Below are 23,558 nucleotides of genomic sequence, written 5' to 3'. Positions count from 1 at the left end.
ATGTAGTGTATATGGAGAAGAGGAGGGGTCCAAGAACTGATCCCTGAGGAACCCCAGTGACCAGTTGATGTGCTTTGGATACCTCCCCACCCCAGGCCACCCTGAAAGACCTACCAGTGAGATAGGATTCAAACCAGTGAAGTGGAATCCCTGCGATATCCAGTGATTAGAGGGTGGACAGGAGGATCTGATGAGGATCTCTCCGTGTCAAAAGCAGCAGATAGATCCAGCAAAATAAAGACTGATGATTTGGAATCAGCTTTTGCAATCCGCAGGGCTTCAATGACTGACAGTAGCGCAGTCTCAGTTGAATGGCCACTCCTGAAGCCTGAGGTCTTATTGTAAAGTGATACCTGTTGGTCTTTATAGTTCTTTTGCACTTTAATCTGTGTAAAACTTTTAACTTTATACATTTTTCTGTATTGCTTTATTGCATTTAAATGTTCAGTTATTTTTGTTATTAGAAAAGTTATTAAACCTGTAATACTGTATTATGAGAACACTTTTTTAAAACAAAATTTTAATATCGTGATAATACCGTATACCGTGATAAAAGCATTAGCAATTAATCGCAACATGAAAATTTGATACCGGCATATCCCTAAAGTGAAATGTTTAATGTAGGTTTTTTGAGCAATGGGGTTACCCGAGCCTGCTTGAATGCAGTCGGGAAAGTGCCTGTGAGAAGAGATGTGCTGATGAGGTGTGCGAGTGGTGGTAAAAGTGTAGGGGAGATTGCTTGGAGAAGGTGTGAGAGGATTGGGTGGGCATGTTGTAGGATGGCTGGAGAGGAGAAGTTTGGACACTTCTGTCTCAGTGAGGGGACAGAAGGAGAAGGGGGGAGTTTTATGTGTGGATGCGGTTGGTTTGAGTTTGTGTGTGTGTGGAGCTGAGAACTGCTAATAAATAAAGCCACTATTGTGAGATATGAAGTTGCAATTGCAATAAACAAAGCTGCTTTAGAAATATATAAATACACAAATATGAGGAATAAAATGACAAAATCTGGCTTCCAGAAAAATCCAACCTTTATCGTCATTCAAAACCTACAAGACTTCCAACAACAAATAATGGTTTGTAGCACTCACATAAACATTGCTGACAAAGTCGTGATTTCCTTTATTTTATAATTTCTAGTCATATGTCAGAAACCTAACTGTGAAAACGAGAGCTGAGTGACATTCTAAGCAGCTCTGTTTATTTATCTGGCATTTAGAAGGACAAGAGAAGAGGCTTCTGGAAAAGGTGAGCCCTGCTGATCAAATACAATTTTTGTAAAACAAAACAATTGTCTATCTCCATTGTGTCCGAGTAAAGGTTAACGATGTTAACAGCCACTGGCTGAGGCTGAAGGACATTAAATGAAATACACACAGCCAGATCTTGTTGATTGTGAGTATCAGCGCCGCCATGATAAGATGCCATTAATTAGCATTACCATATCAGAGAGACGCTAGCAGATGGGAATTGCGCCGTCAAATGGCCCCTGAAATAACCATGATGGGTGACATTTGACACACCACACTTTGCTGCTTTCATTGCACTGTCCCCAAATTAGCCATGAAAGGTGTGTGTTCCAGGGGCTTTAAGAGCCTTAATCAATATACAACAAATTCCAGATTCTCCTATAATATAATATAATGTTAGAGCAGCAAAGAAGTCTAATATAATATAATATAATATACAGTCTACTTAACAGTTAATGTGAGATTATGTTGCAGACAGACAAACAAGTCAGCTAAAAGTCGCTATGACAAACTGGCATATTTGTTCGTCACTGGCTGTATCTGAAAGCTGAAAAATTCAGAAAATGTATTCCAAGGTACGCAGGCATCAAGGCATATCTGAATCCAGAGTTAGCTTCACTTCCTGTCTCTTGAGATGCCTTCATCTGATCGATTTTTGAAGGCAGTATAGATGTATCCTTCACTGCCTTTGATATCCCACAATCCTGTGCATTCAAATCCATGATAGTTGAGCTAAAAAATAAAAATGGAATCTGAAAGCTGCAGTTGGTGGTCAGTTTGTGTGTAAATGTAGGTTTTTACCAACTTTTTTTCACTTTTGATGCAATTTCTAGCGAGAAATTTATATTGTAATTAAATATTCACTTAGTTCTCAGTCTCTCTATTTTGTTGTAAATCATTAAACTCTTATGCTGCCTCAGAAGTCTGTCCGAAACCAGTTTCGTGAGGTACCTTCGTGTGCAAACTCTGCCTGCAAAGTCACTGCATACGGCAGCGAGGATTTGAGTCAGTTGCATTAGATTTCGGACACAGCCATTGTCGATATTGCATGCTAAATGGCTAACGCTAACAGGCTAATTCTCCACATTACAAAAGTTTAAAACTTTTAGATCTCTCACTTCATAGGTATATGAATTTATGACATACTAAGCACCGAGTCAAACTTAACCACTGTCTACATGCTTATGTTTGTTTACATTGCAGTGCAGTGTGGGCGTCACACGCAAAATATTTCAACGCAAATAAGACCCCCAACTGCTCAGATCCTAGTTAAAAACATACCGCGATGGAGAGTTAAGACTTAAATTTCCTCATTATCTTCAACTCAAATGGTGGCAAACTGTAATATTAGCTTTTATTGAATGACTTCTGGAAGTTATTTACTCTATTTTGGTAACTAGCAAGATTGGTATAGCTTGTAATGTATGATATTATTTTATTGTAATTAGCATTGTTCGCATATTTAACAATCCACAGTTTGCTAACATTGCAAATGAGTTTGTGTTTATATGAATTGTAAACTTTTAGCGAGCTACTTCTTTGTCTGTCTGCAACATAAAGTAAACGGTTGGGTAGACAAGTTTGAGCAGTTGTTGCTCTGAATGTGAAATAACAAGAGTGTGACCAGCCCTTCTGTCTGGTTAAGCCTGAATGCTGATTTGATTGTTAAGACAATCAAATTTAAACGTACTAATGACTGCAGGACGAAGGGTGTGGTACAAGCATTACCTACAGAGATCAGTGAAAGCAAGGAAAGGATATAACACCCCTCTCTCAAAGACACACACACACACAAATGCGCTCGTTCAGTGTCAGCCCTCTCGGGGGATGATAATAGGAAGCCACAGTGGGGCTGTGATTGCATCAGCGCTTTGATCTGACCACTAATTGCTGGTGACAGACAGGGTAGCGACAACGCCACTTCCCTGCTTGATGCAGGGGTCTCTTATTCTCAGAGAAAGAGAGAGAGAGGCAGGGACGGGCTTTAGGAAGCTTGATTTAACCAGGGCCCTCACGGGAGTCCAGATACATCCACATTAGCTTGGTGCGGGATTAACTAGAGAAAAGAAATCAGCTGTAAACCCGTTAAGGTGATAGTACCAAGACTTCCATATTTGTGTGAAAGACACACACACTTCAACATCAGCATCACTGATGATGTATTTTCTAACAACAAAGCCAACATCATATGCAGAAGAATAATACACACTTGGCGGGTCATTACTGCAAATGGTCTTGCATCACCCTGAAGGGGTTTATTTTGTGATAATGACTGGCTGACAGCACATTTTCCTGCTTTGTACACAGCTACTTGCTGTATAAATAATTAAAATGACTTGAACTACTAATTTGAGCTGAAATTCAGAGACCACAGAGTGCTGTAAGACACATGAAACTAGCACAACCATGTAAGGAATCAGTTGACTGGTGCAACGGTCAATTATATAGTTTACATTATACAGTTTAAGACATTACAGTGACATCACACAATAGGGAACTGTGTGTAAACAGTGAAACCTATGGTATACAGTAATGTATTAAATGATCCTATGTATATCTATAAAACCATTTTTAGCTTTATAACACTGCCTGCAAAGTAGGGCTGTTTCAGATTTTACAGATTTTATTGATTAATTAAAATGTAATGTTTTGGCATGATTATATTTGATTTTTGGTTTTAATAAATAAATTGAGAAATTGCAATTTAGATTTTTTTTTTTGCCATATCGCACAGCCTTACTGCGAAGTCTGCAAAATGTAGCCTATAAAAGTAGGCAAAAAAGCCAACAGATAAGCAAAATGCAAAATTAATCCAATAATAATATTTGTAGGGTGGCCATATGTGCCATTTATACAGGACACATCCTGGCCAGGATTTTTATATTGCCTAAAACATCCAAAGTAGTTTGACCAATAACATGTAGGTATTGTACATAATCGACCAATCGTGGCGTGTCGCGCGTGAGAAGGTGACAACGATCAAAGTGATGCATATACGTGCAGGTGTTTGTTCGTTCGTTCGACTTGAAGCTGAGCACCGATCATTGCATGACACCAAAGTATGGGATGATATTAGACTAAAGTACCGCGAGAGCGATTTGAAAGCATAAGGAGCCGTCTGCCCTGCTCTCTATAGTTCTCATGAAATAATGTTATACAACGATCGATCTGCACAGTGCAAACAGCCAAAACCTGGATATTTTAGGCAATATAGAAATCCTGGCAAGTGGCCCGTATGGTCACCCTAAATATTTGATACTGATGGCTTAATAACAGTTGTTTTTGATTGTAAAGTTAGGCTTACTTACAACATGCAAAATATAATCCCACGCAAACTTTTTAGTCCTTTCTCCCTGTCAAAAAAGTAAATTTTTGCCTTTTTAATAACTTTTTTCCAAGTTTTTCTCTCGAAAACAGTAACTTCATCTATACAAAAATTACTTGACTACAAAAAGTCAGGATGTACCATTCAGAATGAAGTACTACAAAGAGCTCATTTAAACACAGTTCTAGAATGGACCGTATATAGTCATGAAAACAACATTTAAGAGCATTGCACCCACACTGACGCATCACAGTAGTTTTTGCATTGTGATGCAACAATGCGTTGTTCTTCCACACTGGATTCATAATAATTAGCACACACTTGGATATCTCAATGTTGACAGAAGAAAAGCCACCAAACTGCACAAGCACAAGACCACAGGAAGCTATTGCCACGATATATTCGCTCCAAGCAGGCGACGATTGAAATCATCAGAAGCCACACTCAGTTAAACTATGCAAACGAGTATTTAAGGAAGCCTCAGAATCTGTCCATCTCCATTATATTTCCTGTTACTCCACCCTCTTTTCCTCGTCTTGCCCTGCGGGTCTCTTGCATCTCACTGCCAATCTGCGTGCCATTACGGCCAGCCCAGTCAAGCTGGGTGTTTTCTCGAAGTCACAACAGGTTTGAGTTGTTCTGTGCATATCGAGTTAACAGCTCTCTGCTTCGGCTGGGGCATGTCATCTCCCAGGCAAGCAAATCAATCATCTTTTTTCTTTTTGAGTGATCAGGGCAAACCTCCAATGTCATCCCTCCATCTTTCCCCCAAAGCACACGGTTATATTGTCTCTTTCACTTCCTACACTCTCATATCTTTCTCATTCGGTCTCTCCACCCCCCCACCTACCTCGCTCTTATTCTCTCTATTTTCCCATTTTTGTCACTCTCCCAATTTTTCTTGCTTTCCTTCCCTCAGGGTCCTCTGGTCAAACCATACAGGGAGCTTACTAATGAATCAAATGAGCTGTCGACATAGGAAAACCTCTGGACCAAACTGCTGGTATGCAATAATTAGTGTGTTTGGGGCCGGGAATGTGAACACTTGGGAAACACACACCCACAAACATACTTCCACACACACATTACAGCAGCAAAGGTCATTTGTTACAACTGCACCTGAAACAATAGTTAGAGTTTTTGGAGCACAGGTCATTACAAAGTGGCTGATTTCTCAAAGTCATTATGAAAGGCTATGAGCGCTTGTGATTTAACATGAAGAAATACGATCTTGTGCAATGATAAGAAACAATAAAGCTAATTTAGGTTTTTCTGCCTCTCCTGACAGGGAGATTTTGCTGAAATGGATCTCTCCTGTTTTAAATGGGAGTTACATATCACATATTGGCAGGCGTAGCGAAAGTCAGTCAGCCATTTTTTTTACACATTTGTGTCTTTCATGATACATTTCATATCCCAGAACCCCTTCCCTTTCCCTTAGCACAATGGCTGCTGATATAAATCACATTTCTAATGCAAGTGGTCAATGTTCAGTTATTCCCGTCAGCATATTCTCAGCTGAGCATTTATCAACTTTTACCATCTATCTCACCTCTCTGTGCAAGTCCATTTTCAAACCGCTTAATTTCTGTGCATTTCTTTGCAAAAGAATCATTTGTATAGAAATGGAAATTGTCAGTATTTTACTCAAACCCATTTAATAACTTTTTCTTAGGTAAAACATAAAAGGAGATATTAACCAAAATGTCCTTGCTTCTGTTTTTTTTCACAGAAAGAAACTGGATGGTAATTTATAACGACGAGGCGAGAGAAAAGGAGACGGAAGGATGAGGAGAGACAGCTAAGAGAGAGGGGAGAGAGGAAAAAAAAAAAAAAGATTAATGTGAGCCAAAATCATCACAATTAAAAGAACCAAAGACTTAAACTACTTCAGTCTGTGTGCATTGAATTTATTTAATACACGTGTTTCACAATTTGAGTTGAATTACTGAAATAAATGAACTTTTTAAGACATTCTAATTTATTGAGATGCACCTGTATATACATTTACATAACATATACTGTATATGTATGTGTGAGTGTGTGTGTGTGTGTGCGTGTGTGTGTGTGTGTACTTTATACAAGGAATTAGTTTGCTGAAGCATGTTTGTTCAATACAGCACACTTAAGATTGTTATATTTACAATGAATATTTGAATAATGCATGCTTGAATAATACAGAAGGATGCTTTTTTTTTTTTTTTACAGTTTGGCAGTTTTATTTACACTGTTGTTACTGTTGATGCTGTTGGTAATTGAATAACTTGTTTAGCAACACCTGAGGTTTTCCACTCATACGATTTGTTTGTGTGCAAAAATGATACAGAGGTTGTTACCAATGAAATGTACTCAAAAAATGGTGCACAAAAACTTGCAGAATCATCGTCCATCCTACCCTTGCACAATCCACTTTATTTTTAACGCATGTCTAGTTTGGCCATTTGTAACTTGTGTAAGGCATTCGAAATCCGTTTTTTTTTTTTGCCTGTGCAAAAACAACCTGTCATGCTGCTTGATATTGCAAACTGGTGCTTCTTATTATATTATTTAACTATTGTAATCCTGAACACACTGTTTTTTAATGCAAATAGTTGTACAATTTACTGCACTTTGTTATTCTTCTAGTTATTGACCTACAGCGGCTAATGAATCAGAAGTCTTGGAACATTTACAGAAAATGGTGGACACTCCAAGTTGTCTCAAGGCGTAAGATAGTTTTGTGTGAAGAACAGTATGATCATGTCAAACTTGATGAGAATAGTGTCTGCATTTTGTATTTGAAGGAGTAAATTAGATTTAAGAGATCCTCCGGAGAGGAAGATTAGTAGTGAATAGCTTAAATTTCAGTCTGTTCCTCACACAAAGTTATTGTAATTTTATGTAATTGCTTTATGTAATCCTTTTTGGAGCTGGCCAGAATGAATCACCGACCACTTTCACTTTACGGAAGAGAGCAGCACTGACATTCTGTGAACTATTCCTTTAAATACAACACGCTTTATGTGGAACCTGTACTGCTTTGGCTAATGGCCCGACAGAGCACACAGCCTACAGAACTGCTAACTCACAGGAGACGAGCCAGGGCCTTAGCCAAACACAACAATCAGAGTACCAATATTTACACTGGAGGCTGAATTCTCGATGCGTGTTCCAGAGCCAGTTTGAAGAGAAGAAAAATTAGCGTGTCTGGCAGCCATTGCGGCGAGCTCTATCTTTCTTGAGGTCGGTTGCAGCGACGGTGTGTAACGTACCTCAGCGGTGCAGAGTGTAATTAAGAGTGCACCATAAGTGGAGCGCGTCCCTGCGGAAAATGAGGCCACGGCTGCAGCCACTGGAGGTGATGACAGCTGCGTGACTACAGGGCGAGAGAGAAAGAGAGAGTGCTCTGTTCCAATCAGAATCTCAAAAACAAACATGCTAGCGAACCTGGAGGCCTATATTTAAAAGGCTGACAGAAGAGAGCAGGGAGAAAGGGTGAGAGAGCAAATGATGAGATCTGCCTGCGAAGAAAAAAAAATCTGACCAGGATATCCTTAAAGGAAACACGCTGAGCGAAGAGACAGACGCCAAGAAAGAAATGCTCTGCTATTATTAGCTTCTTGATAACGAAGCAAGAAATAGCATCCAACAGCTGTTGCACGGAATGATCTGAGGGCATGTACAGGAAAATTCTGAAGTTCAGTGCATTTCGTGCACCCCCCCGAGGGGTGGAAGCATTTTCAAAAGTTTTGCAAAATGTACCACGCTATATTGTCAAATTCTCAAGACCTCGAGATCAGAGTCAACATTCTGGTTTGTTAAAGGGACATTCCACCCAAAATGAAAATTCTCTCAGCATTTACTCACCCTCATGTCATCCCAGATGTGTATGACTTACTTTTATTATCAGATGAACAAAAACAATGAAAAATAATAATCCATCTCTGTGAGGTTCTGTAATGTAATTGTACGGGACAACCAAAATTTATGCTTCAAAAACCACAAAGTGAACATGACGGTAAACCATACAACCCCAAATGATAATTCAATGTCTTCCAAAGTGAAATGATAGGTGTAAGAAAAATAGTTTAAACTTTTTTAACTTCTCACCAATTATCATATGGGGGTTTGACAGCCTATTAGCTAATCTTCAATATATTTGCCATTAAACATTAATTTTGAATCAAACTATTTTTGTAGAAAAAAATGGTGTTTTATAAGATTAAGTTAGGATTCAGTTTACAGGTAATTCTCAGTCATTTCTATGTTATATTATGTGGTTAACTGCTGCACAACTTTGACGGAAGTGACATGTGGCCAAGTATGGTGCTCTGCATTTATCCCATCCAAAGTGCACACACACACAGCAGTGAACACACACACACCGTGAACACACACCCGGAGCAGTGGGCAGCCATTTTTGCTGCGGCGCCCGGGGAGCAGTTGGGGGTTCGGTGCCTTGCTCAAGGGCACCTCAGTTGTGGTATTGAAGGTGGGAGAGAGCGCTGTACATTCACTCCCCCCACCTACATTAGGCCACGACTTCCCCCGCATGACATCAGGGCTGTGATGTGATTGGTTATCAAGGCACACGTGATCTACATTGCAATGTTACAAATGCAGACCTTGGCATCTCCCAATAATAAGACCATCTCTGGTGACAGTCCTCTGTGCTTCCATATCACTTCTCACATGAGCTTTAAAATTCACTTACGTATGGAACTTGGCTGGAAGTGATGGTTTATGGTTTAAAAACTTTCAAATATTAGTATTTTCTTACATCACTTGTTCACTGTATGCGAGGATCTTAACACAAAGTGACAGAAGACAATAGAGCCCATCATAATCAGCAATGTTGTCTACACTGAATCAACTCTAGTGGTCCTGTACACATTATATGGATTCACAGAAACTGATTATTTTTCTTCCAATTTGAAGAATGAAAGCCCTATAGATCTGGGATGGCATGAGGGCGAGTAAATGATCAGAGACTTTTTGTGTGGATCATTCCTTTAAAAGACAATCAAACTTTCTGAATGAGGAACAATGCAACACATATCTATATTCCCTTCAAACCTCCTTCACTCTTCCTGCCTAAAGCGGTTTAAATCTGCTGGGCTGCAAGGGGTCAAGCAACAGAGATGGAAGTCTTCCTGGTGAAGCACACCAACCTTTTAAATGAAAACAAGCTCTGTGTTATACTGAAACAGAATTTTCTAGTATCCTCTGGCAGTGCCCAGTCACAGATGCTCATCCTTTGCCTGGAAAACAAAGTAAAGCTTAACTTTCTTCAACTCTTGCAGAAACCAGTCGTTCCAGATGTGTGGATGGGCCATTCTTTAATGCCATTAAACGCATTAACCCCTGACCGTTTTGAAAGACCCGACCGGTTTCCTGCCCCCTCGAGGAAAAAAACAACTTAAAATTTGCCATGTGGTGTTTTCCAAATAGGAAACTCGTAGCAGAGATCTTCAAAGGAGTTTGCTGGAGGACTTCTGGATTACAGCAAGGTCTGACGCCAGTCTTTTTAGCAACATGTGAATGCCAATTACGAAAAAACGTACCTTGACCTTTCACAACAGGTGATGAAACAAAAACTTTTTTCTGGATCTACCTCTCGGTCACACAGAAGGAAGCATCGCTGCCAAACACCCCCACATTTGGCAGCTGAACTGTAGCCATCCATGGAGATAGTATGTGTTTGCGAACGTGCGTGTATCAACCAAGTGCCAATATTCGGAGATCTGGCACACCTGTTGCCGTGTGTGCGCTTGTGCTGCTGAGGGAAACCATCGCTTGGCCAGTGTTTATGTTTGTATCATTTTCCTGTCCCTGAAACAGACGGCCATCCCCTTCTCCAGAGGAAACGCAAGCCAAAACAAAGCCAAACGAGGAGACTAAAAGGCTTACTGATGAAACATCATACAGAAATGTGAAAATCAAGGTTCAGTTCACCTGGTCTTTGATTTTTTTTGTTTTTTTAGAGGTTCTAAAATGAAAATAAACTGCAAGATCAGTAAGCCAAACTGCACTCTTAGTTCTCAGTTAGGCAATGATAAAAAATGGTATTAAAATAGGGCCCAATGATTTCAGAAATGCAGAAAACTTGTCAGAATCACTTAATAAAAATGGAATTTGGAATGGAATTAAATCGCAATATGGACTAGTGTCTGTGAATATTAAAGTACAAAAATGCTGCTATTTTTATATGAATTTTGCATGTTCTGTGTTTTTACATGTTAAAAATAAATTAAATTGCTAATGTTCTGTGCCTTTATTTGATTACCATCGTTTTTGATTATTATTTAGCATTTAGCCATTTCTGAAAATAAATAAATGTGGGGGACAATAAGACATTTTGGGATCAAATAAAATTCATAGTGCCCAAAAAATAAAATAAAATAAAATAAACAACAAAGTCCCACTCTTTCGGCCAACATCTTTAAACTAGGATTACTGAAAAGGTGCATATGTATCAAATGTGTATTAGAACTTGGCCCCATTTACTACTTCCAGAGATAAACTGAGAGTTTACATGTTGTCTATATGTATGGGCTTAGTGTTAATCAGGGTTTTGCATAGAATAAGCTGCATAAGCTGCTCCATATGTCGAGATGGCAGTGAATGTCATCTACTAAGATTGCTAAAAAGCTCTGCGACTTTTTCCTCCTTTCTCTGAGCACTTAAATCTCCTATATCACAAAAAGTGCGAGACAGTATTTTCTCTTGGTGTCTTTGTGTTTGTGGTCTGCAGTCAGGCTTTGGCTGTAGGCTCCTAAGGCCTTACGTAAACCCCCTGTCATATCCACCTTTTGTGCTGAGACGGCTTGACAAATAAGTGATGACCGCTCACATTTTTAATTTAGGAGACTGATGAAAAATTCACAGTGGCAACACGAGGCCTTGATTTAAAAGCAATTCACCCATGCCCCCAGCTTCCACCATCACATCTCCTTTTCTCTGATTCTAACCAATGTCGCGTCAACCTGAAGCCCTTCACACATCTAGAGTGACTCAGACCACAGACAAAGCCGACTGGCTACTTGTCCAGGTAAACTCCCCTTGCCCTCACACCATGTCCTCGGTGTGAATGGTGATGAGTCTGATCTAGCTGGTGTTAACAGCAGAAGGCAGATGTTGTAATGGTTTGATTCTCTGCATCTCATTTTGATGGGGTCACACTACAATGTGTGTTACAGTCACTTTCATTAGCATGCATGTGAACGTGGGAGAGCTGGAACAAATGGCATATGCATAGATGTTTCATCAAACGTAATCACGTTTGGTGAACTCTCATTTACAAATTTGTAGAGTAAAAACAATATTGACATGCTTTGTTGTTCAAATGTCACAGACTGACCTCTCTCATCAATAAAATTAATACAAACTTTAAAGCTACATGGTTTGTAGTGTAGCAGGACCGTGAGTGGATAAAGTTTTAGCATTTTAAATTTAGGAAAATTAGAAAATAATAAATAATTATAGATTTTATTTTAAATCTATATTGCTATGTGTCATATTTTCTTATCAGAGCGGATGCACAAATAAAATACTTGAACTAAAATTATAAAAAAAAAATAAATAGAATAAAAAATTTAATTAAATTTTTTTTAACTAAATAACTAAAAGCAACCTTAAGTTTCTATATTTTGTCCTACGAATGAAATTTAGAATGTGCGTAAGTACAAAATAATCTGTATTTATCAAACATGTGCATGCAGTTTGGACGCACACCAGTTCATAATAATTGTTAAAAAAGTCCCACATGTTCTTAAGCACCATGCTCGTTCACATTAATTTGCATTCAGAAACGCCTCCAATGAACCATATATGGTTTGTTTCTTTGTTTGTGTTTAACGCCATCCCAGCTCCTGTGGCTATTTTCACGGCGAGAAATATTATGGCTGAATTATATCATGTTTTTACAATTTATTTGTGCTAAAAACTACAAAATTGTATTCAGTTTAACTCTGTTAAAAATCTCTTCAAAAGAGTTAACTAAATAAAAAAAGTTTTCTCACAAAATTAAAACCAGCGCAATCTAATAAAACATGCTTAATGGATAAAGGGATTTGGCAGAGAGAACATGTTGGAGGATCTTCCCCTAGTATTAAAAACTTGACGTGTGTCATCCTGGAATTACCTATTCTACAGCGGGTATAATCAATCTGGTCCCATCGGTTAGAAAATGTATCATTTCTTTTTCCATCATTGGGGCTATGTAAATGCATCATTCATTCATTCATTCATTCATATACTGTATATATATATATATATATCCCACTCTGTTTGCCATTTATTATTAACAAAGGAACAAATTATTGGGTTTAAATCCATAGGAGGTACTGCACAAATTTCGAGATCCACCAATAATGCTTCCTTTGCAGCAGAGTCGACTTCCTCATTTCTTTCGATTCCACAGTGCCCAGGTACCCAACAAAACCAAATATTAAAATTATGATCCTCTAGTTCCAGCAGTTTGCAAAAAATCATTATAAGTGCTGGATGATCATTTTTAAGGGATAACCATATATGGTGACAACACCTCCCTTTATAAATCACGTGAATGTATACGTCTACCGAAATCATGGCAAAGAAAGCGGTACCGACTGAGAAGCCATTCTGTGCTCTCACTAAACAGATCAGCGCAGTCTTTGAAAATGCGTTCTCTGCGCAGTGCATGGTTCGCCAAATCTTCCAGCAAAGCGAGATCAGCCATGACTTCCCAGCTGTCTTGTATAGCTGTTCATACCAATTATGCAAATGTCTAGCTTGAACTATGAAATTACTAATTGGGTATTTGCAATTAAAGGACACAGGAAATACGCGGCGGCACTTTCTTTTTGTAGTATCCCCATTCTACCACTAGATTCTCTGCGTAAGCATGCTAAGAGTTGTGCTTATATTTACACATTCCAACGTATAAGTACAAGTTGATCCCACACTTTGTGTGAAACTGTTCTTACGCACTCATTACGCACACATCTGTGCGTACGCAGTGTTGATAAATGAGGCCCCAGGTTCGTGACATCATATCACTGTCGCTCATTTTCATTGTGGGGTGTAAAGTAATGAATACTCAAATTCTAGTGTGACTATCCATGACACTCTTTTGAGCATCTGACATTTAATTATTGAAAGGGCAGCAAACTATTGAGAGAGAGGAAGCCACATAAGCTAGACTCAAACCCACATCGTTCACACAGTCACCACAGTTTGATATACGCTGACCACTAGATCTCAGTTCCTTTTTCTTCGTCTAACCAGAACTTCCACCCTACAAGCCAGAGATTTAAGCCATAGTTTAAAGCTGGATGTTGGCTTTTAATGATTTGTTTCCATGACTGAGGCAAACAGAAGCAGTCTTTGGTAGCTTCCCAGCTGTTTCAAAGGTGGAGCAGCTTCTAGCCTTCACGCATCATGCTCCAGTCAGCTGTTCTTCATCAATTTTTCTCCTTATCACAGCTGCAAATGTGAATAATCCATGATCTCTCCTGTTCGAATGGGTGGGCTTGAGCTTTCGCTTGCTCTCTGCATGTCTCGCTCTCCCTTCTCTTCCCCTCACTTATCCTCAGGACAGATTTTCATCAGGCCTGCTCAATGTTTAACATGACAGGGTTCCATGGACATCACATGCAGGGGCTGCAGCGAGGCGACTGGTTTAGCTTGATGGGGTCAGAATTTGAGTCACGGCCCCTCGAGCACTCTTACAGCACCTATCAAATGAAAGACTGGGATCGTGGCAGATGAAAATGTTTACCTTACTGCACACGTCTACCCACTCTCTCTCTCTCCTGTGTCTTTCTTCTTCAGGATGTTTTGATGTTGGATGAGGTCCGTATGGTTAGGGAGTCATGGAAGATTTCAAAGATAGGTTTATTTTACCATGTAAACCTTCCATTCCTGTGACAATCTGTAGGTAGACTGTGGTTCTTGTGGTAAAGCAGAGACAAATGTAAGGTAGACTGAAAGAGCAAGAGAGAAAAACAGAAAGGGAGACCCTAATAATGGCCAGGCCGTGGCTAGACACAAGATTTAAAGTGACAGTGGACAAGCCATCCATTATTTATAGCTCCGGAGCCGGAGTATTTCTTTTTTCAGCGGGTGTGAACAGTGAGGGATCGTGGCACAAAACAAGCAGCCAGTCATGGCCCATTCCCGTGACTGTCAGCTGCCACGCTGCCACTGCTAACGTTAGCAACAACGGCTCTCGGGAAACCAAGTCACTGCAGTGCCTGTACCTCAATCAGAGAGCCAGGGGCAAAAGCCCCCAAACCCTGAGAAAACAACACGCTCCGTGGCTGCTTACAAACACCTATGGTTGGCAAGAGTACAGGGACTAAAATGTAGAACTGCCAAATGAATTACTTACAGAATTGTTTACTTTTACCTATTTTTATGCATGGCATATTTTTGTAGTATATTTAAAAAAAAGACTATTGTTTTAATATCCTCCTCTTAAACAGATGCATCTTAAAATCGCTCCCATTATAATCAACAAAGATGTCTACACTTGAGGAGACCACTGAAGATGCATTGCACATTCAGTTGAAAGACGGTTCTATTTTTGACACAGCTACTTCAACCACTTGGTCTTCCCTGGCCATTGTAAAATATTAAAAAAAACACCACACATTTGAATTGTCTTGAAATTAGTATTAGAAATTAGATTTTTAATAAACTCTGACTTTTACATCAAAGCTTGTGATGATTCTGGTCTCTGGTGTATACATTTAAATGTTCTTTTGATTCGAAACATATGTATATGGGTTGATGCAAACAAGTCCATGAACTGTAAATTAGCTTTATTTAGTTCATGAAGATTTTAGGTTAATACCGTGTCTATACCGGACATGAGCGGTGTGGTGCGACAAAATACTACAGAACTCATTATAATTAGTGATGCTGTCTATACTGGATGCGGCGCGGCATGACAAATCCCCGACATTAAACTGCTGCCTCGTTCTATTTGCCCTTTGTCGCATTTAGTATAGACAGACTTTATGCTGTTGTGATGCGGTGCGGTGCGCCACGACAATTGTCGCGTCTGGTGTAGACACTAATATATAAGGAGAAGTGTATATCTTAAGTCCTGCAGCTGGTCATGCTTTCTCTAAAGGTTTTCAGAGACCACCCCCCCCCCCCATTTCACTGTTGATGAAGTCCATCACTGAGCTTACAACTGAAGTGCAGCTTGAATACTTCCTTGAATACTTGTTGGGGAAAGTTACTTTTAAAAGTAAGGCATTACAGTATTGCATTACTCCTAACTAATTGCGTTACTTGCGTTTACATTACTTTTTGTCACCGGGGCTGTGCTTTTTTTTTTTATTATTTTTTTTTTTGTATTATTACAAAAAACCTAAAAGTTACATTTTTGCCAGCTGTAATGGCCCTTTCACACTAAAAGTGAAATTAATAAACCTTCAGCTGAAGGAAGTGCCTCACTCCCAATTTCTCTCAACATGGGGACAGGAGGGGTGTCAGTGAATAAATGGGAAAACAAAGTAACTTGCATATTTACCACTTATTTGAAAAAGTAACTCAGATATTTCATTGCAAATTTAAAAGTAATGCGTTACTTTACTAGTTATTAAAAATAATCTGATTATGTAACTCGTGTTACTTGTACTGCGTTATCCCAAGCCGGAGAAATGAATCATAAATACAAGCTTGAAAATACATATTTCCTGTTCATGCTACAACTTTAGCTGTATTCCTATGAGAAAAACATTTAGCACTTGGAATTGCCACATTAACTGCAGACCTCTCTAAGGCTACGTTCACACTGCAGGCAAATGTGGCCCAAATCCAATTTTTTTGCTCACACGTGACTCGGATCTGTTTTTCTCATGACAGTGAGAACAGCACAAACCGCATGGAATCTGATCTTTTCAATTCCGATTTGTGCCACTTCCATATGTGGTACTAAATCCGATACATGTCAGATGTTTTGCACAATGCGACCGCAGTGTGAACAGTCATGTCGGATTTCATGTGACTTTTACGTCACTCTCGATCGACATTCGTCATAATTCCGCGCTGATGGGAGACACTTCAAAGATTTTTACATACCCAAAGTTATCAAGACAATTGCGAAAGGTAATCAGTGGAAGTGTAATGTGTCAGAACTCATAAGAATTACAGTGACAACTCTATATACAAACAAAACATGAGGGCTCGTATCATAAAAGCTTCAAAACTCTGCTGTCTTTTGTCACATCCTTGTCTTTATTTTTCATATTGCCTGCACATAATTTCGCCGGATTCAGCAGCAGATTAAACTATAAATAAACACATAATCGCTTACTTTATATCCTCCATGTTTACTTCCGTATGACAGCGCACTGCGCAAGTGTTGCCAAATCCACAGTTTCCCCGTGTAATTAGGCTACTTTTCCACTGTTGCAGCGGGATGTTTTTCAACTTCGTGGGTCGACGCGACCCCACTAACACGATATTTATCCCCCTGAACACGGTTGTGCTAGTTTTGGACTAGTTTTGAGAAGCAATTGGGCGGACTTTGTTGTGTAAATCTGGAAACCCTGTTCATATTGTTCTTTAGCGCATGCGGGCCAGTTCAGAACCATGATCTGTTCACACTGTAAAACTGATATTGGCCACATTTAAAACAACAATGTGAACAGCTACACAAAAAAATCGGATCTGAGAAAAAAATCGGAATTGAGCACTAAGGCTCGCAGTGTGAACATAGCCTAAAGGTTTATCTACACCATTTCTGGTCCATGTTTGGTCGAGTAATTAAGAAGCCATAGCCAGGTTGGGAATTCCCAGATGTGGATGCTACTGTTGTGCCCTCCAGCATTCTCAATTACTACAGCAAACACCCTGCTGTGAAACCAAATGCCTGATGCAAGTCACTCTCAACAGGATTGGCTTTTGAATGAACAGGTGTTATGGCGACTCATGGAAATACTCGGCAATAACAGCACCCACAGCAGTCTTGTTCCGAAACCAATTGGATATAGAACTAATTGTGAATTAGTATTTGTGTGGTTTTAGTGAAATGGTATAATATTGGGCTTGTAATTACCAGCACTGACATTAAAAGAACCCTAGTGTGCACAAATTCTCAACAGCAGTTCAAATATGAGGGTGAAATTGTACATTATTTGTGTTGCTACATGTAATCTCAGAAGAATCACTTGAAAGAGCATTTAACAACAGACGTTCATTGGCCTACAGCCGGTTTTCTTTTTTTGGGAAGCCGTGAAGTCATTTAATCACAAGCTATGAACACTTGAATTATAAGTAAACCTAAACACATTAAATAATTAAATGCATAATTAATTAAAATAAATAACAGAGCAAGGCAGTATTTAAGAGATTTTAAAAAAAAAACATGATCACATGAAAAGGAAATGCAATGGAGAGTCAACTTCGAGAATCAGAGGATAGAAGATGACTAGTTTTTACATGTTTTAAGAGGAACCATTTCCCATAATTCATTTGATTAAAGTCAAGAGTGACTCGCAGAGTGGATGTTTCGGAAACCATTAGAGCCTGCAATTTGCAACTAAAACTGTGATCATCATTCATGGTTAATACATCACTTTTAGGAATTTGGCAGCAATTTTTGTGGCTCTTCAGTGATACAGCTGAGATGCGGGACTGCTGTCGAGATCGGTCAGTGCATGTCAGGGTGGCTGATCTAAATCTGTCAGCCCATCTGGGAGAGCTCACCCAGGGATTAGGTCAGAGCTGAGCGGAGATCCAGAGTCTCGATCTGGCAATGGTGCCAGTCCTGGACCAACAGCTGGTATGGGCCATCTTTCTCTCTTTCGTCTCTCTGAGACAATCTCTCACTCCGTTTACATGGTTTATAAACAAACAGATACCGAAGCTGATATACAACTGTTTGGTAATACAGTAAGTCAGTCAATTTCTCTAGGGGAAAAAAACATCTCTAAAGAATAAGGACGTAAGGGTGATGAACTTTTATTATAGTCACAGCTTTGAGAGTTAATCCCAGACAAGTCTTAACGGATGAGATGAGAGTCTTAGTTTTAAAACTACAAAGCACTGTCTGATTCTCAAGTAGACATGATGATAAAGATCAGCTTTTAGAGATATATGCAGTATAGACCTGCTGCATCTCCAGAAGATATTGCCAAAAACACTTATCATAACTAAACCAATGTCTGAACAAATTATTAGACTTGTCAGAGCTACGGACATGAATAATAATCAAATCGCGTGGCTTACTGAAGAGAGGTGTGCCATTACTGTTATAAGTGAGCAAGTTTCACATTAAATTGAGTGAAACAATCTCTTAGACCGACATGAAAAGAGCAATTCAAGCCATATCTGAGAAGAGGTAGACCTTTCTGAATTGGACTAAGAAGTAACCACTTAGAAACCAATGAGAACACCCAAGCAGCCACTAGAAATACTCTAGCAACAACATAGCAATGCTTTGTTAACCATTCAAAAGTTCTGTAGTTTTGTTTCTTAAAAATAAAAGTTTGAAAGGGGCTTTTCACCATGATGCCATAGAAGAGCCTTTTTGGGTTTCCCAAAACGCCTTTCCACAAGCAGTTCTTAAAAGAACCATGAAAATTGAAACTTTTTCCACTGTAAAGAACATTTTGTGCAATTAAAAGATTCCATTGATGTTAAAAGTTCTTCATGGAAACATAGATGCCAATAAAGCACCTTCATTTCTAAGAATGTGGTTTAACTAAAATAAAACATATGCAAAGTATCTGTTAACACAACAACAAAAAAACTATGCATCAGTGTATATTCTTTCAGACAAAAACACAAGGAGTGCATTTGTGTGACACATTTTAGGACAATTTCTTTCCAGTCTGTCAGTAAACATCTGTGATAGTGGGTGGATAATTTTTGTCTGCATCCTTTTGGCTTCCTTTCCCAACTCCTCCACCATCCACACTCACTTTATGACCCACTTTGAAACATGGTGGCCATCATCCGAAACTTGGCCTTATCCAACCTTGACATAACCCAAGGCCTGATACTGTCACCCAGTCTGACCTCATTCAAAAACGACATGGATGAGAAAATACTCTTTTAGCCTAGTGATCTGTAACTACCTACCCATTCGATCTCTTTGCTTAGACTGGTATATTGCTCTCTCTGCTACCTTATTGTGCATTTTTACTGTGGGCTGCTATAGAAAGGAGACACTTGCTAAGAATTTAAAGCTAAACATTTCCTAGGTGAATGCTAGTTTCTTGCAGACATCCTCAAATCAACTTTAATCAATTGGAAACACACAAGCAGACACGTAGAATGAGAATGTGCTATTATTGATCAGATTGTTCAGTCTGGGCTTACTCATTAGCCCAGACTGAACAAATCGTGAAACAAAATAAAAAATAGAAGATTCTGAATTGACAATATGCAGGCATTTTCCTAGGATTGAAACTATACAATTAAGCAACAACCAAACACAAATAGAGTAATTTAAGTGAACAAAGAACATTTTGCATTCGGAAACTGCAATCTTAATGGCACAGCTTCCAAAGCAGGGTCATACAAAAATGATTCCATATCACACAGGCACTTGATATTCTCTGTAACTTTAAACCTGACTAAAGAAACCTGTCCCAGTCTAAGAATACCATATCACACAATAAAGGGCATGGCACATGGAATGAAGCAGCGTTTATCACACTCCTGTTTCCGTAACACAGCCTTTTTCAGCAGCCTGTGGCCCAGCAAAAGGCCATACCCTTGACCCTTGAGCAACCATATACCTCCTGAACTTCCCCTGAGGTACTTTCATTTCAGCCAACTCTGCTTTCAATAATGGCCAGCCTGGTATTTTGATATTGAGATGAAGGACATGTTGTTGACTGTTCTTTTCATGATGGTATCTGTAGTTATAGCAGAACAAAGATGGCTTCACAGAAAGGTCAAGTTTAAAGCAGTGCTAGTATGCATCTCAACCGAAATGCATGATATTCACAATAATTGGTAGAATGTATGAGATGCTGGCATATAAAGGCATAAAGAGTTATTGCTGTGTAGCAGTACTCAGAGTTATGGTTGACACAGATCAATGCTGTACTCAATAACACAATTATAGTAAGAGCTGTTGTAATGTCCCCATATGGTTGATGTAAAGAGAGGGGAACTTTGACCGTAGCAGACTGTGCACCGCTCAGCAAACTCTGAACTGATGCATGATGTTTTTAATGATGAAAATATGCTGGCCGTGCACTACGTTTAAAAGTGGAGAAACTTGAGGAAGAGTTTTAACTAAGTCTACATGAAATGAAATTTGCTTCTTGAATGTGACCTTTCCAAGTAAAACATGACATCCGTTGACCACTGGAAAACTAAACTACTTGAAATAAAATAGGCTAAAATAAATTAAAATAAACTAGTTGCCAAGGCAACATTGTTCATTTTCATTGAGTTAAGTTGAAGTACTAAAATAACTAAAACTAAATAAACCAAAAAAATGAAAATTAAAACTTCATGAAAACTGTATAGTTTTAATAATAAAAAGAATCTAATAAAAGTGACAAAAACACATCCAAACAAAATAACTTAAACTTAACCTAAAACAGAAAATATAAAAATAAAAACCCATTTAAAATGTGATTTGAAAAACTATAACAGCATATCAATTATACTAAAATAACACTAATATATTATATAACAGGTTGGAGGGAAGTGGTTAAGTAAAAATAATGGTTATGTCACAAAATAGGGAATGTTATTTCAGAGATGGAGCAAATTAATTACATTTTGATGAAAGAAAGAGTCAATTTTCATTTCATGCTGACAACAGAATTCTACACATCTTCACTTAATTTACACTGCAGAGTCATACTGGTTGATAAAACGAGACATTTGACAAACTCAAGACTGACATTATTATATGCCCAAGACTATTAATAGCATATATCCTGTGACATTTGGATGAAATAGACATAAAGCAGCTCTGATTTATACATTTAGAAGGAATGCTGACCTTTAAGTGATACAATATTTACTTAAGGGATGTAGAGGAGACCATTTTAAGACTGACGGAAAGACATTTTAACCTTTGTGTGACAGCACAATAACAGTTCACATCAGCAAGAAAATGTTCTCCATAGAGGGAATGGAGTTTGTCTTCAAGACAAATGCCCAGAACGCTGTGTTTGTTGTCTGTCAGAGCGAGATCGGAATCAACTTTTTGACTTTAAACCTTGTCAAATTAAACCACAATCTCACGACAATATACTTGTTTCAGCTCAACTTTGCATCAGCCTTGCAAATTAGGCAGGAGACGAAAAGCTTCAATGTTAATTTCAGCCTCGCGTCCTCGTCAACGCTGACGTTTCTTTTCTAATTGACCCCAGGTCAAATGGGCCCGAGATAATATTTTGTTAAAATATTCTCATTTCCTGGGGAGTCGCATTTCCATATAACTTCACCTCATGCTTTATTTATGACTTTCTTTACAATTACCATGCAAACGACATCTTAACTGTCTCCTTCTCCCACCCAACACAGAACAGTTTAGTAAATATCAAACTGTATCCATTATTAATAAATCTACAGTCTAAAAACCCCTCTTATAAGTACATGCATTAAGTATTCACAGGCCTATGGTGGGTTATAGCACCCTCAATGTGAGGTTACAAAATAAATTACTGTATATTCAAGTTAGAGGGCTACTAAGGAGATACATCAACCTCGACTGCTTTCAACCAATGAAAGTAGCAGTTAATTTACATGTCTGGCTCACATCCTGTCAAGACTTGGTAAACTTCACGCAGTAGTTGTTGGTGTTTACTTTGCTCTCTCAGCAGGTGTGAGCCCCTGTTGTGCAGAGATCATCTATTGCCCCTTTACTCAACCTCGTTTCTTTCAACTCACAGGAATCCCATCATCTGCGCCTCCAGCAAGCTGTTTCTCTCATCAGCATGTGTTTGTGAGCGGCAGTCTCACATTTGATCCCCTCACCTATAATAAATCTTAACAGGGTGGAGACCAAAACCATCCCCATGGTTTTACAGCTCTCTCTCTCTTTGACTCGATTTCTAACAAGTCCCAGCGTTTTTTTTTTTCGTGAGACATAACAAGGTGGAATATTAAGAGGTACTTTTAAAACTGTGTATCAACAAGTTGGCCTGCAATCTGTGAGCTGGTAAAGTAGCAAATAAAATTGCGTACCTTTTAACCAGTGTGAATCCAGTAGATTTCACTGCTATCCCAATCAACTCGTCGGCTGTATTGATATCGGAGTTGGCAATATTTATGGCAACAAACGTAACGCCACGTCAAACATCTGATGCAGGAATGAATCGTTTGAGTGTTGACAATGAATCGGTTCACACAAGAGATCGCTCTGTCGCATGTCGTCTCTTTTACGTACTTTATCTACGTTATGTACTTTATCACATAGGGAGGTGCAGATTTTTCACTGTGAAACTGCTCTTGTAAGTAAATAGCGCTGATTATTATTTATTTTGTTTTTATTTTTGCATTTATTTATTTTGCAGTCGAAATTACTTATTTTGCAACACCACGCCCACTGGGGATTAGGCTAAATGACACAACATCGGAGTGACCAGTATTACAATATTATTCTGACATATAGCAATACATGTCCTGAGCTGATAGTAAAGTTATTTATGTCAGACTGTATTTCAAGGTATTGTTTGTTTGTAAATATACAAAGAAAAACAAAACGCATATTTGATCGACACGTCAAGAAAAAGCCCCCATGGGTTCTTTATCCTGCAGTTTATTTGGGTATTTGCAGCTGACTCATGTGTTTAACCAACCAACCACTGTAACAAACAGCACGTGAATATTTTCGTTTTGAGACCATTCAGCCAGCAGTTGAATTAAGGCATGGTTACATATTTTACCTTGGAAAATAAAAGTAATCTTATTTTGTAACTATGCTAATTTTGCCAGCTTTGTGATTTAATGGGCAGTTTGATGACATTATATATATATATATATATATATATATATATATATATATATATATATATAAATGCTTGTAATTAATA

The 23,558-nt window shown here is 38.7% G+C and overlaps 1 long non-coding RNA gene across 1 annotated transcript in view; it reads right to left on the bottom strand.

The window, feature by feature from the left end:
* The window catches only part of LOC107704707 (uncharacterized), a 48,790-nt gene extending 25,929 nt beyond the window's left edge, over positions 1–22,861 (bottom strand). Inside the window, exon 1 of the long non-coding RNA XR_001635996.1 lies at positions 22,711–22,861. This is a non-coding gene — a long non-coding RNA (uncharacterized LOC107704707). The remainder of the gene's footprint in view (positions 1–22,710) is intronic.
* Between the last annotated feature and the right edge of the window lie 697 nt (positions 22,862–23,558).

This window comes from Sinocyclocheilus anshuiensis, unplaced genomic scaffold (genome assembly GCF_001515605.1).
Source record: "Sinocyclocheilus anshuiensis isolate Anshui unplaced genomic scaffold, SAMN03320099.WGS_v1.1 scaffold758, whole genome shotgun sequence".
NCBI classification, from domain to species: Eukaryota; Metazoa; Chordata; class Actinopteri; order Cypriniformes; family Cyprinidae; genus Sinocyclocheilus; species Sinocyclocheilus anshuiensis.
Note: the sequence above shows the minus strand (reverse complement) of the source record. Positions and strands in the feature narration are given on the sequence as shown.